Source organism: Temnothorax nylanderi, unplaced genomic scaffold (assembly GCF_030848795.1).
Source record: "Temnothorax nylanderi isolate EJ_2023f unplaced genomic scaffold, tnyl_v1.0 TNYL_tig1026_pilon, whole genome shotgun sequence".
NCBI lineage: Eukaryota > Metazoa > Arthropoda > Insecta > Hymenoptera > Formicidae > Temnothorax > Temnothorax nylanderi.
The window spans coordinates 1-13,233 of record NW_027250088.1 but is presented as its reverse complement, the minus strand read 5'-3'; the positions used below and the strand labels follow the sequence as shown (position 1 = coordinate 13,233).

Below are 13,233 nucleotides of genomic sequence, written 5' to 3'. Positions count from 1 at the left end.
GTTATATTGCTGAGTCGGAAATTGTAACTTACACGTAAGTTACATGTAACATTCTGGTTTATATAACCTGTTATATTCGGTTACATTGTCGTTACATTACTGCTATATTACTGTGTTCACTGGGTAGGTTGAGAGCAAACCATTACAATTTAGGAGTTTCCCTTCGTAGGAAGGGCTATGTGGATTCGGAGAGGTGCGAGTGTGGATGCGAATGTAAGGATTTGAACCACGTTTTGCTGCGTTGTAATAAATACGATGAACTGAGAATCAAGATGGACGAAGATCTCAGAGCTGTGGGTTATCTTGCGGAAATTGATCTGTATGGACTTATCAAGGGCAGGAATTGGAATTTGATCTATATTATTTTCAATTTTTTAAAGAAGATTGGGAAGGTGATTTAGGGCCCTATGTGCACTAGTTGCTTTTATTCCTTTTGGAAAGGCTTAATTTTGTTTGTGTCAGATTACCCTAGGGTAGAAGACACCTTACTCCTCCCTCATCCGAGGGAGAATCTAAAAACCCCCTACTGCTAGTAGGTTAGGAAGCTGTAAACAGTATAAATAAATATTTTGCCGTATAAATATTGAAAAAATATTGAAAAATGTTGAATAAACACGTTTATTTCATCCGCTAAGAATATTATAGGCTACGTACTTAATATTTTGCAAAATTGCATTCCGAATAATTTAGACTACTTGTAGCACACAGAGTACTATTGAAATGCAAAGAAAGTAATAAAAATATTCTTTTACATGTTTTTAGACAAAGAATGTCCTTCTAAAGTTAAATTACTATACATGTTTGTATATGTGGCATATTACCCACATGGGTGATATTTTTTAATAGTAAACAATCAAAATATTTCATTAAAACCATATATAAATAACAGATAAAAAAAGGAAAAAGAAGACTGGTATGCAAAGATACCTCAAAAAGAAAGAGAAATAGGAAAAAAATCATATTTTTCTTAAGTATGGCATATTCCCCCGAGTTACCCTATGTTATATTAATTATATGTACAAAAGAAAATCGAGAAAAGTCAAAGAGACGTTGTTTTGACGTCTTTGTGACGTCACAAAACCGTCCTTGCCAGGGACCACAATGACGTCATCATGACTTATAGAATTATGACTTTTGAAAGATGTCATTTTGACATCATCTTGACTTATGTGTTCTCCTTGGGATATGATTGATGACGCTCTTACAGTATCGGCGTTAATCCAAAACGAATTGTATGTGATCACATAGGTTGTACAGAAAAATGTAGTAGAGATAACCTTGAGAATAAGTTCTGGAGTACATCTTGACGTCAAGAATGTGGTAAACTGCAAGAAATAATTTTCAATAATTAAATCAGCCACGTCAAAAAAGCAACAGTAGATTGTTTGATTAACAAACTGTAATTTCTTTATTCTCCGTTACTCTGTATACTATGTACAATATATTAGTAAAGAGAGCAAGTAATTAATATTCGGATATAATTGTATCACAATAATATTATTTTAATAAAATAAAATATTGTCCAATATAATTTGAAATTTAATAGGTGTAATTAAAATAATGCTTTATTATACAATATTTGGTAGCTTATTTCATAATAATAATATTAAAATCTTAACATACTTGGAATATAATGAAAGTTATCAGAATGCCAAGAAGTAAAATGAACTGAAGTTCAACGATTCGCGATCGTTGGTAAGGCCACAAACCAACGGCAAGCAGCAGGATTCGATTAACGTTAAAATGTCGAGTTTCGAGACAAATCATCTCTTTGTGAGCACAGAGATGTATTTGACGGAAAAGCAGTGGACGGAAATCTATATATCTCCCCTCTTTTTTCTTGATTGATGGTATATTTGCCTAAGCAATGCTAAGTATCAGTACATCAGCTTCAAATTATGTTAATGTTAGTATATCTTAGTAAATCAGATAATGTGTTGTGAGCGCACAACGAATAATAGATTAAGTGTTGCACTTGGCAACTCCGAGTTGCCTCCTATCGGTAACTTGACCCTAGCGACGAGGAACGCTGACGCGAAGACCTGCCCAAGTTTCGGGAATGACCAAATATGGTCATCCCGGACATTAGACCACAGTGCCAAAAACGCTGACAACGAAGTCAGCAACACCGAGCGGATAAAGAGCCCGCCTTTCCGACGAGTGGCGGGCAGTCAGTCGTCAGCTAGTAACAATACGAGAAACGTGCGTCTTATACGAAAGTATTTTCTGTTACGCGAGTACCGGGATTAGCAAAGAGGAAACCGCATTAAACTTGTAAAAGGGAAATATATTTCACTCATTTATACATAGTGATTTATTTGTTCTCCGACCCGAAATCCTAAAAGAACCTTGTGCCGGCACATCCCATCCTTGAGGCACAACAATGTCATCGAAAATAATTTTTTCCCCAGCGAGAATAATTTTACTCATATAATACACTCACCCGCAAAAAATTCGGGCTACTTCAAATCAGCGTTAAAAAGCACCTAATTCAAAGTTATATATCTTTGTGAAAAATGATCACAGAGTGGTGTTTAACCCTTCGTAGTCCCACTGGGTGGATTTGACCCGCGCTCAAGTTTGAAGCTAAAATATCGGTAAGTGCCTGGCTTAAAATGGGGTTTGGCTCGCCATCTACCGAGAGTTTGAAGTATCCTCTATCGGTAGAGATCGTTAGTCATTTGATTAAAGCATCTGTATTTGTATGACAGCGGTTGCGGAAACATCGTGCAAAAATGCGGGTCAGATTGACCCATAGTGTGACTAGAACGTAGTTTCAGTGAAAAAAAATCGGATTTTTTTATTGTCTTTAAAACAAGTGTCTGAACCGTAAGTGTGACTGGAGCACCTGCGATATTTTTTTTCCATTGTTTTTATAATAACTAGCACCACAGACGCGCGCTTCGCGCGCGCTATTTAGCTTTAACATTATGCTATTACTATTACACTATTAATTTCTTGATACACACAACTGTCAAAATATACGATGACAGCTGCAAATGAAGTAAGCGCAGCGAGAAAACCAATCAGCATCGCGGAAAAGCGGCAACAATAAATTCGACTATCGACTTAACATGCCTTTTTTTATATAGGATAACGGTGTTATTTGTTATCAGATAGCATACAATCTGCGTAGCAGTAGTGAGTTTCGACGCAAATTTTCTCGGATTTTGCACAAATGCCATTGTATGAATCGAGGAAAGGAAAGCGAAGTACTTACAGCTAAACAATGCCTACAAAAATTGTCGCACTATCTCGTAGAACCCTTGTTGAAAGAACGTCACAATATACCAACCCTCCGGCTTAACATTAAAAAAGGAATAGAGTCAATCCTCGGTATAGATTTTATTTGGCAAAACGAGCAACAAAACCGTTTGGTAAAACGGGTCAGATGCGCATTGTGCCCCGCAAGGCAAGATCGGAAGACCACTCAACGGTACCCCTCCTGCACCCGGCCGATGTGCGACATTCATCGCGTTAATCTCTGCGTCAACTGCGGTGGCACTGAATAAATGACTTTTTTGTCGTTTTATAACGAAAAAACAATAATGCTTATGTTTCTGTGTACTCAGGATATACATAATAATAATAAAACACATTATTTTCTGATAAATCCACATTTTTTTCACTCCAAAATTGGGCCTCTTCATATGCCGGAATAAATACCTTTTTTGAAACGCGCACTAGAGGACTATTTTTTTTCTTAAAGTGTCGTATCTTAGGAGTATAACCTGCAAATTTTATTTAAAAAAATTAAAAAGTTATGATTTTTTAAGTGAAAAAGCTACTTTTTTACGCATGTACTCGTTTCCCACTCGGCATGTAATGTTGCTGAAATATTGAAATATTCGGAAATGGTGCAGAAATATTTCGTTAACATTTCATTTGTAACTATGCATCGGAAATATTTCAGAAATGTACCTGCATCATGTTTTTTATAATATTGCATTAACAATATTTCTGAAATCTTTCAGAAAGTTGTTTACAATATTTGTAAGTTTCTGTAATATTGCAAAAAAATGTAGCAGATGCAATATTTCAGAAATATTTCTGAAACATTATAAAAGTAATATTACGTTTGCATTGCACGAATAATATTTCTATAACATATCAAACGCAACATTGCATTTAAAATATTTCTGAAAAATTTCTGAAAGATTGCGTAGGTAATAAAAAATTGAATTGCAGGCAGTGAATTTCTACAATATTGCAGAAGAAATATTGCAGATGTAATGGTTTAGAAACATTTCTGATACATGATAAAATTATTATTTACATTTACATTGCACGTGTTATATTTTTGAATGTTTCACATACAACATTGCAACTGTAATATTTCCGAAAAGTTGCTGACAGACTTTAGAACTTATATAAAATTAAATTTATTATTATATAATTATTGCATTTTATTGCATTTTTTCTCTTTTATTAAGAATTTTCTGATATTCCAAATTTTGTCATATGGCATTTTTAATATAAAATATTTAATAATATTTAATATAAAATAATATTCGACGTTGACTGGCAAAAAAGATTTATTCGTATATCTGTATTGTTAATATTGTTATGCGATAGCTTTATGCTCATCAAAATAAGCAAGTATAAGAAAGAAAGAAGCGTCAGAGTCAAAGGATCACCACTACCCTGTTCAATCATCGATGTCAAGCAACAAGGTGCCGGTATACTACTTGGATGGGTGACCGGCTGAGAGACCGGACTTCGGACAAACGCGCGGCGGCTATACGCACATGGCTTAATATATTTTTTTTGTTCCGGTAACAAAATATTTCATTTTTCACATATCAACAAATAGTTTTTGCGTCAGTAACAAAATTTTGTTTGCTAATACAAAACATTTTTCTCAGTGTAAAATGTATTTGAAATATCTCTGAAGTGTTTCTGCAATATTTCGTAGATATATTTCAGAAATATTTCAATAATATTACCGAAATATTGCCGAAATCTTTCAGCAAAGTTGCATTTGAAATAATTGTGCCGATTGAAACATTGCAGAAATGTTGCAGAAACGGTCGTGAAATATTTCTGAAATATTGATGAAAGGTGTAATATTTCAAATGGAATTTTGCAGAAATGTTTCTGAAATATTACATGCCGAGTGGGTTATGATTTTTTTTCAACATATTGCCATTTGATCTCTCACAAAATCGCAGTTGTTTTATATTCTAGAATGTTCAAGGTATGTTCCAGAATTATTTGAACCCGATCGGACCGATACTATTAAAATGCCAACCATTTAAAAATCGACTGGGTCAATATGACCCAGTATGACTAGAATGATATTCTAGAGAAGTGTGACTACGAAGGGTTAAAATAGCGTTTTAAAGCTTGAGTCCTCAGCTTTCGAATGCTTCAATACTTATTCCTCTGCAAAGATTTTATTACAAACGGCGCTCATTTAAATTGGACATTGCAAAATTGAAGAGTAAACTTCAACTTTTATAGCGCCCTTACGGAAAGAAACTACAGCGGATTACAGAAAATTATATTACAGGAACTACATAAAAGTATTACACAAAATTACAGACTAAAGTATTGTAATATACTGTAATATTTTCGTACTATACGCTCGGATTACAGGAAAATATTACAGGATTACAGGACTACAAGATTGCAGTCCTCTTAATACTAGAGGACACTGATTTCCGATATTCACCCGGCATAAAAAAAAATTATTTTTTTCTTAGTTTTATTACTTTTTTATAACTAAATTTGTTTCTTAAGATGCAGTCTATGATTATAAATATTTTCTTGTATTTGAAAAACACACTTACCTTGGTGGGATTCGAACTCGGGACCTCGGGACCTCTGGATCGTGAGCCAACTGCCTTACGTGGTAGACTACTTCTTAATTTGATGTAAGTGTTATATATAGTCTACATATGTCATAACCAGCACAAATATATAATTTTTCAAAAATCATCTTAAGGAGGTTCTACAGATAATGGATGTATCTAAAAATTGGAAAAAAACTTTATGGACGTATAAAGTGAGATGCGAGAAAAGTGCTCAAAAAATTTTAGCATCGGTTATCGTGTAAAAATTTGCAAAAATGAATTTTGAAATCACAGTTTTAACATGAGCTCTTATGGCAAAAGGGTTCCCGGAGACAGGAAACGAGATATTAATTATATGAAGGCGGCCTACCAGAGATTCAAAAAACGGAGCTCTTATAGATCTTAATCTAAGCTTTTCAGAAATATCGAGAAAAACAAGGGTTATCGTGTAAAATTTTGTGATATTGGCTATTGAAACAGGCCATATCACAGTTCACGTAGCGTGCTTCGAATAACAAGGGAGATTTAACAACGTCGCAGCGACTGCACCTCACATAACCTTTTATCTGTCAATGATTTTTGGGCATTTTCCATTCGAAGAACAACTTTCTTTTTAGCGAATTTTCCTCTTTTGACACCACGTAAGACTCTATCCTTATTTCTCCATGAATTGGTCGGGCTTGGAGGAGTCATTGTAAATTTATAAAAGTAAACGCAGTCACTGACTAGAAAAGGACCACGCTTATATGAGCAGAACAGCGAGACTCAAGTTCGTGACGTTATCACATTTTCTCGCATGTATAAGAAGCCGGAGTCAAAGGAGCACTTACACGATATTTTTAATTATTCCTCGCTTCGACTAATACGGGTATGATATAAGCTCTAACATCATCAAAATTCATGAAAATATTTTATGAATACTTAGAATTGATGAATTTGAAGATTTTCTCTTCATCTCTCGACTGACTAGAGAGTACCTGTAGAACCTCCTTAAGAAACAAATTCAGTTTAAAAAGAGTAATAACATTTTAAATTGGATATATGATATAATATTTCTTAAAGTCTGGTGAATGTCAGAAACCAGTGCCGGCTCATTATGAAATTATTTATAAAATATGAAATTAAAAAATAATAAAATGTGGTTAAAAAGTGATACATTAAATCTAATAAATTTCAAACAATATTTATAGAAATAATTTATATATATACAGCTGCATTGAAGTAAAAGTATACTATATATGGAGGTGGAGGGGTAAAAACCACAGTGGTGTAACTCAAATTTTTAAAAATATTTTCTCGTGTGCATAGATGCAATCTGTACAATATATAAATTGCATCTATGCACACGAGAAAATATTTCTAAAAATTTGACTTACACCACTGTGGTTTTTACCCCTCCATATATGATAAGACTCGCTATTTCAAATTTTATGGATTACTGGTAGCATTACGTTTAATACACATGTGTAGTAGTGTATTACACATTTTGTAGATTACATGTGTAGTCTACTACACAAGTCACTTACCACACGTGTAGTATATTACACATATAATGGATTACACGTGTAGTCTACTACACAAGTCACTTACCACACGTGTAGTATATTACATATATAGTGGATTACACGTGTAGTGGATTTCACCCTTCATGATTAGACGTGTATTTCATATTACAGGGATTTCACGCACTAAGTAATTACAGCGTGTAATAACTACAGATTATTGTGTTCCTTTCTGTGATAACTACAGGTGGTCCTGTAGTAACTACACAAGTGTAATATTTACTGGCTGTATAGTTTCTTTCCGTAAGGGCGTGCACGTGGAAAACGAAATTTATTCCTTACATTTTATTGATTATATCGTAAAATTTAACATTTTCTCTTTAAAATGTTTTTTTAATCATTACGCTATAATTTTTTTCACTGAGTTATGACAATTTGAAGTAAATAGTGCATTTTCTGGTCCTTTCTCTGAAAATCTGTATTCTGTCACCGATATTCGTATCTTCTGATTTTTTATGAAAACTGCTCCGTTGGCAAAATGGTGCAAATGACAAACTGCAATATTCATACGGGAGTGACAAACAGCGAGGTAATTATATCCGCTGTGACACACACACGCACAAACATTGAAGAACGTGCCCGATATCTCACTATAGTAGGAAAATCATTTATACGTTCGTCTGTAGAAAACGTTCTTGGACATACATCCCTTAGCATGTTGGGCAGTGCAAATTTTCGCACTGCACAAAAGCGTGATTCAACTGGACGTGTTGCAGATGTCGGCAGCTGTTATATTTACCGAGATTTGAACGGAGGGCTCTTTTAGATTCTAAAAAAACCATTTCACGATTTTTCATCCACTGTTCCTCTCGAGATAAATACTAAAAAATAGCACATAAGCAACATACCCCAGGAGCCATATAGCCTCGGTCTCCCTTACTTGATTCTTACTCCCTACATATCGGAAATATATACTACTAAATATCATTAAAAATTAAATAAAGTATCAGTTGATTGCGCTACAAGAAGGGAACTAATAAAGAAAAAATTTTTTGCATTTTATTTAATAACGGAATCATTCAAAAATTTACTGCATTTACAAAAAAGAAACTTTTTATAATTACATAAAATGTGAATAATAAAAAAATTTTATTGTACGCAACGTTTTCAACATTATTCTGCAGTTTTTACAATGTAGAATCCCGATTTCTCAATTAAATAATAATATTCTCTCTTCGCAGAATTACTACATATACTTCAACACATATTACCTAAAATGCGAGATCGAAATGGTGCCAATATTTATTTCAATTTACTTCACCGTCCCCTTTTCATTCTCTCGCTTCCAAATAAAAACTAATTTTATTTTATCGTCATTAATTTATACTCTTAGTTCTCCCTCGTAGAATAGAGAACAGTAAAATAGGATACCGAAGTACTAAACAACTGTAATAAAATATATCTTTTGCTTTATTCTGTAATAAGTAATATTAAAAATATAATAGAACTTTCTTTAACCAAACATTTGGGGACAATACGTTTAGATAATCGATTTTTTTCATCATCATATATATGATGATCAAACTACGACGTTTTGAAGTAAAAGTTAATTATTAATTTTGTAATATTATTGACTATGATAAAACAAAAAATACAATAGAAATTTTGTAATTTTCTTTATCTTTTATTCTATTTTCTAGCTGCACTGAGCTGTTAGTTAACATTTTGTAAATAAAAATTATTATAGTGAAACTATACGTTTTTGTATGATTTATGTGATGTAAAGCGTGATTCGACTAAAATAGCAATAGAATATTTTAAAATGATTGTTAATGTTATTATCGATTAAACAATATTCTCAGAGATAATTATAGAAGAACTTACTATAAAATACAACATATGATACATGTTTCTTACCATAGCCGCACTTTCTAAAGAAGCCACAAATATTCCACCGAGATTTATATGAAAAGGTTTAGTGCCTCTTTGCAGTAGAAACAATATTATTTTCTGTATATGTAACGGAGCCGTGTACCACTGAACGTTGTATCTACAAAATAATAACAATTTCTAGTTCTAATAAGACAAAAATATTTGGTAATAATAAATATATTTGTTCCACGAATCGTATTAGTACTTTTACTCTAATATTTTTTTATAATTTAGATTTCTATTACAAAACGAGTACCCTTGTATGACAAAATGATGGAAATATTACTTACACTGTGGCAAATACATATTCGTTGTGATCCGTAATTTCTTGCTCAGTATAGTTGGCTAAGAACAAGTACACGTAGAGGATGTTTATTATTATAAAAGGTATAAGAAGTTTTTCAATTTCATCACTATATGACGCAAGCTAAAAAATGTAATACGTCCATTAAGCATTTGCTATCGACTTCTTACGCACGATCGAATCATATTGTGTTCTATATATATTGCATGATAAAATTTCAATAGACTATGATACGTCATCGGATCAGAATATTGAATTATTGAGAATAATTGAGAATTAAGAGTTTTAATACTAAGTTTTTATTTAGTTATTGCTAATTTATTTACTTAGCTTATACATATAATTAGCAATTACAGTATCTTAAAAATTAGGTAACCATTATTTTTATGAATTATCGTTTTCAATAAATATATTATAGATAGAAAAGTGTTTAGCTACTTCTTTTTATTTTCTTGACTATTTCATAAAATTCTAATAACATGAAATTACGATTAAATATTTTACCCGTAAAAGATTAAGGCTAAGACAAGTCACGCCGATTACTATCAAGAAGAAGAATGATCCCTCAAAATTTGATATTAAAAAGTCCGTGAACCTTCAAGTACAAGAAAATTCGTGTAATTATATTAGTATATTTAATGCTCTTTATTAAATATATACCAACTCCATAGCTTTGCGATGAATATCTACGGCATAAGTAATCTCCTTATAAACCATGCTCTCACTTTTTAGGATATCTTTTTGTAAAATATTGATTGCCTGCTCGATACGATAACTGTAAAAAAATAATTTTATTTCTTTAATTAATTTTATTTTGTTTTAAGATAACAAACAAATATTGTTTACGATTATATTCTAGCATTCATTTACTCACCTGGCGATACCAAACATTCCGCAGATATGTTGAACATATGCAACGAGCATAGTTCCTGTCGCCATCATTGAGACAGCCCCTATGTAAATAGTTGCTAGTGCATGCAACGTGATTAAGTAGAAATATTTTTCTTGATCAATAAAGTACTCTGTCGCAACATACACTGAAGGATTTAGTCGAGACTCGTTTTTAGGCAGACCAATGTATTGAATATACGTCCAAATATGCATAGCAGTAATTGTAGCTGTGCCATATGTACCAACCACTGAAAGAAATTTTGTAAAATTAAACACACACACACACACACACACACACACACACACACATACACACACACATATGCATATATCAAACATTCAGTCGCCTTTTAATTTTTTATATTGAGGATAGGCAGAAACTTGTTTTGTCTTTAAAAAAATGTATTTATGATTATGTTTAATCTAATTTTTAAACATACAGAAGACTCGACTATCATGTCTTACGTATAATTGCAGTTGTGTAACGTTTCGCCTTGCTCCCATATTTTTTTAGAATAGCGATTTCATTCTCATCTCTTAGCTCGTTACATACATCTTGAAGCCGATCCAGCGAACTTCTTATCTGTCAATAATATTACGCCATTTTTTTTTTTTTTTTTTTTTTGTAAAGCAGGGTGACTATTCTGGACTCTTTTCTACGCAAATAAAATATGGTTTATTCAGAAGCTTATGTTAGAAGATTAATGTAACTAGTAGCTTAAGTTTGCAGCTAATGCAGGAGAGGAACATTAGAATATAGCTTGAGTATAAGACGCTATTTTTGTACCCATCACTCAAATCACTACTTTCTACGTTTGCAGTCATGTCATCCAAGAAGCTTGCTGGAAGTGAAATAGGCAAGGAATGTCTACCATATTCTGAACACCATAATACTGTTATAACGTGGACGCAATAATCTACTGTGCGAAGACCATTCTTACAATGACAGTAGTATCCTATTATGGCATCTGAGGCTTCATTCGGTTCTTATCCGATTAAGATATAAACCAAGTACTTTGTACTTCCATAATAACGTGTCGAATTTGAACGGGATCATTATCTCCTGTCAGTAGATTATATTTTTAAATGCGCGCGCGCGTTCAACATAAATACACACTTATAGAGTTTTCTACTGAGAAAACTAGTGCAACACTGGTGCACACTGAGTAATTTTATTGCTCCAATGTGAAAATCAGTTTACATATTTTCAGTGTTTAATGTTCTATTGATAAAAATTTGTCAAGTTAAACACGGTAGAACATTAAACAATGTGTGAAAATATGTGTGCATCAGCGTGCACGAGTGTTACACTAGTTTTCCCAGTAGAAAACGCTATTAGTTTGTATACGTGCAGTCTGCTCGTACGTGTTCAGCACAATACACTGTTTCGAGTTGAACCTGCACGGACAGCTGAGTACATGTATCACACGCTCGTTTTATTTCCCCTCCAAGTATGGCTCCAGAGGAGGACATCACTACAGGGGATTCGTCACAAAAATCCGAAATATCTCTCTGTCTTTCTTTGACATGACGGCGAAATAACATAAGGCTTCCAAGAACTTAGCCAAATCAAGACAAGCATCCAACAAGCATGCACCATTATGCAGTTGTTAGAATCCAATGGAGGCCTTACTGAGATCTATATCTATAGGATAATATAAAAAAAATATCGTAAATCAAATTGAAAACGAGGCAAAGATCATGTTTCCTAACAAATCTAATAGGGCCTCTCTTACACATTCTGCAGAAAAACTCGCATAGCATTGGATCAGGACTTTATGACAAAAAAACAGCCCGATATCTCAATATTTGCGGAAGTTAGAGCAACCACGGACATCAAATTACCACATACACACACACATACATACGGACATTTTTTTTAATGCAATATTTCGACGTTTTAGAACACTCTGAACATATTAGCATCAAAAACTTAAAAAACAATCTTTTCTTTGGTTTCTTCTACCCCTATTTCATATACAATTCTTTTAAATTTGGTTGATTAGACCCAACTTTATACGCAATCGAAGGTTGAAATACGAAATTTACGAAAACAAAGCTTCCTCTATGAGGAAGCAATATTTGAACCGTAAAGAAAAGGGCTCAGAAATCACCAAAAATGGTCATGCTTCTTTCAAAATGCTTATAGTCAAACTTTTGCATTCTTGATTAGGACGGAATTATTTATGTGATTTTTTTAAATTGGGGAGACCGGGGCTCGTTGGCACAAGAGGCAAGTTGGCGTTGCGTTCCGTTTATGTATTTATAGCGAAAAAAACAATGGAAAAGTTATCACAAAATATCTCTTTTATGACATAGGTACTTCCCCAAAGTTTTATTTAAATCAGATAAGTATTACAATAAAAAAAGAGAAAAATCTGATTCAAGAGGTGGCAAGTGAATTTTCGAGCGGTACAAAATATCGTATTAATGTTCTTCAGCTTGAGAAGTAAATCTAAGTAACGTATTATTAGTTAAAAGAAAAGTTTCTGTTACTATACGACATGTTATTTTGAGTAACAATATTAATTTATTATAATAAAATGACTAAAATAAAAATCATGTAGGGATGGGGCATGTTGACATATGTAGAGATGGGGCATGTTGACTCATATTACGGCACGGCGCACGCTTAGCTTGACCTTGCTGTTGCCGCGCGCGTGAGACGTGTGCGAACATGTGATTTGCGTTAGGGCTCAGTCACAATGAGAAAAATAAGGAATAAGATAAATTAATAAGGAATAAGGGAATGTCGCATCTCACTTCAGTACATGTACATTAAAGTGAGATGCAACATGCCTTATTCCTT

The 13,233-nt window shown here is 33.2% G+C and overlaps 1 long non-coding RNA gene and 1 pseudogene across 1 annotated transcript; both read right to left on the bottom strand.

Moving 5' to 3' along the window:
- Positions 1-8,462: 8,462 nt before the first annotated feature.
- LOC139786398 (uncharacterized) lies at positions 8,463-9,617 on the bottom strand. The gene is made up of 3 exons (XR_011722271.1): positions 9,520-9,617; positions 9,215-9,347; positions 8,463-8,743 (listed from the first exon to the last, which is right to left on the bottom strand). It is a non-coding gene; the product is annotated as an uncharacterized lncRNA (long non-coding RNA).
- A 60-nt stretch (positions 9,618-9,677) lies between these two features.
- Positions 9,678-10,672, bottom strand: LOC139786395 (uncharacterized; annotated as a pseudogene).
- Between the last annotated feature and the right edge of the window lie 2,561 nt (positions 10,673-13,233).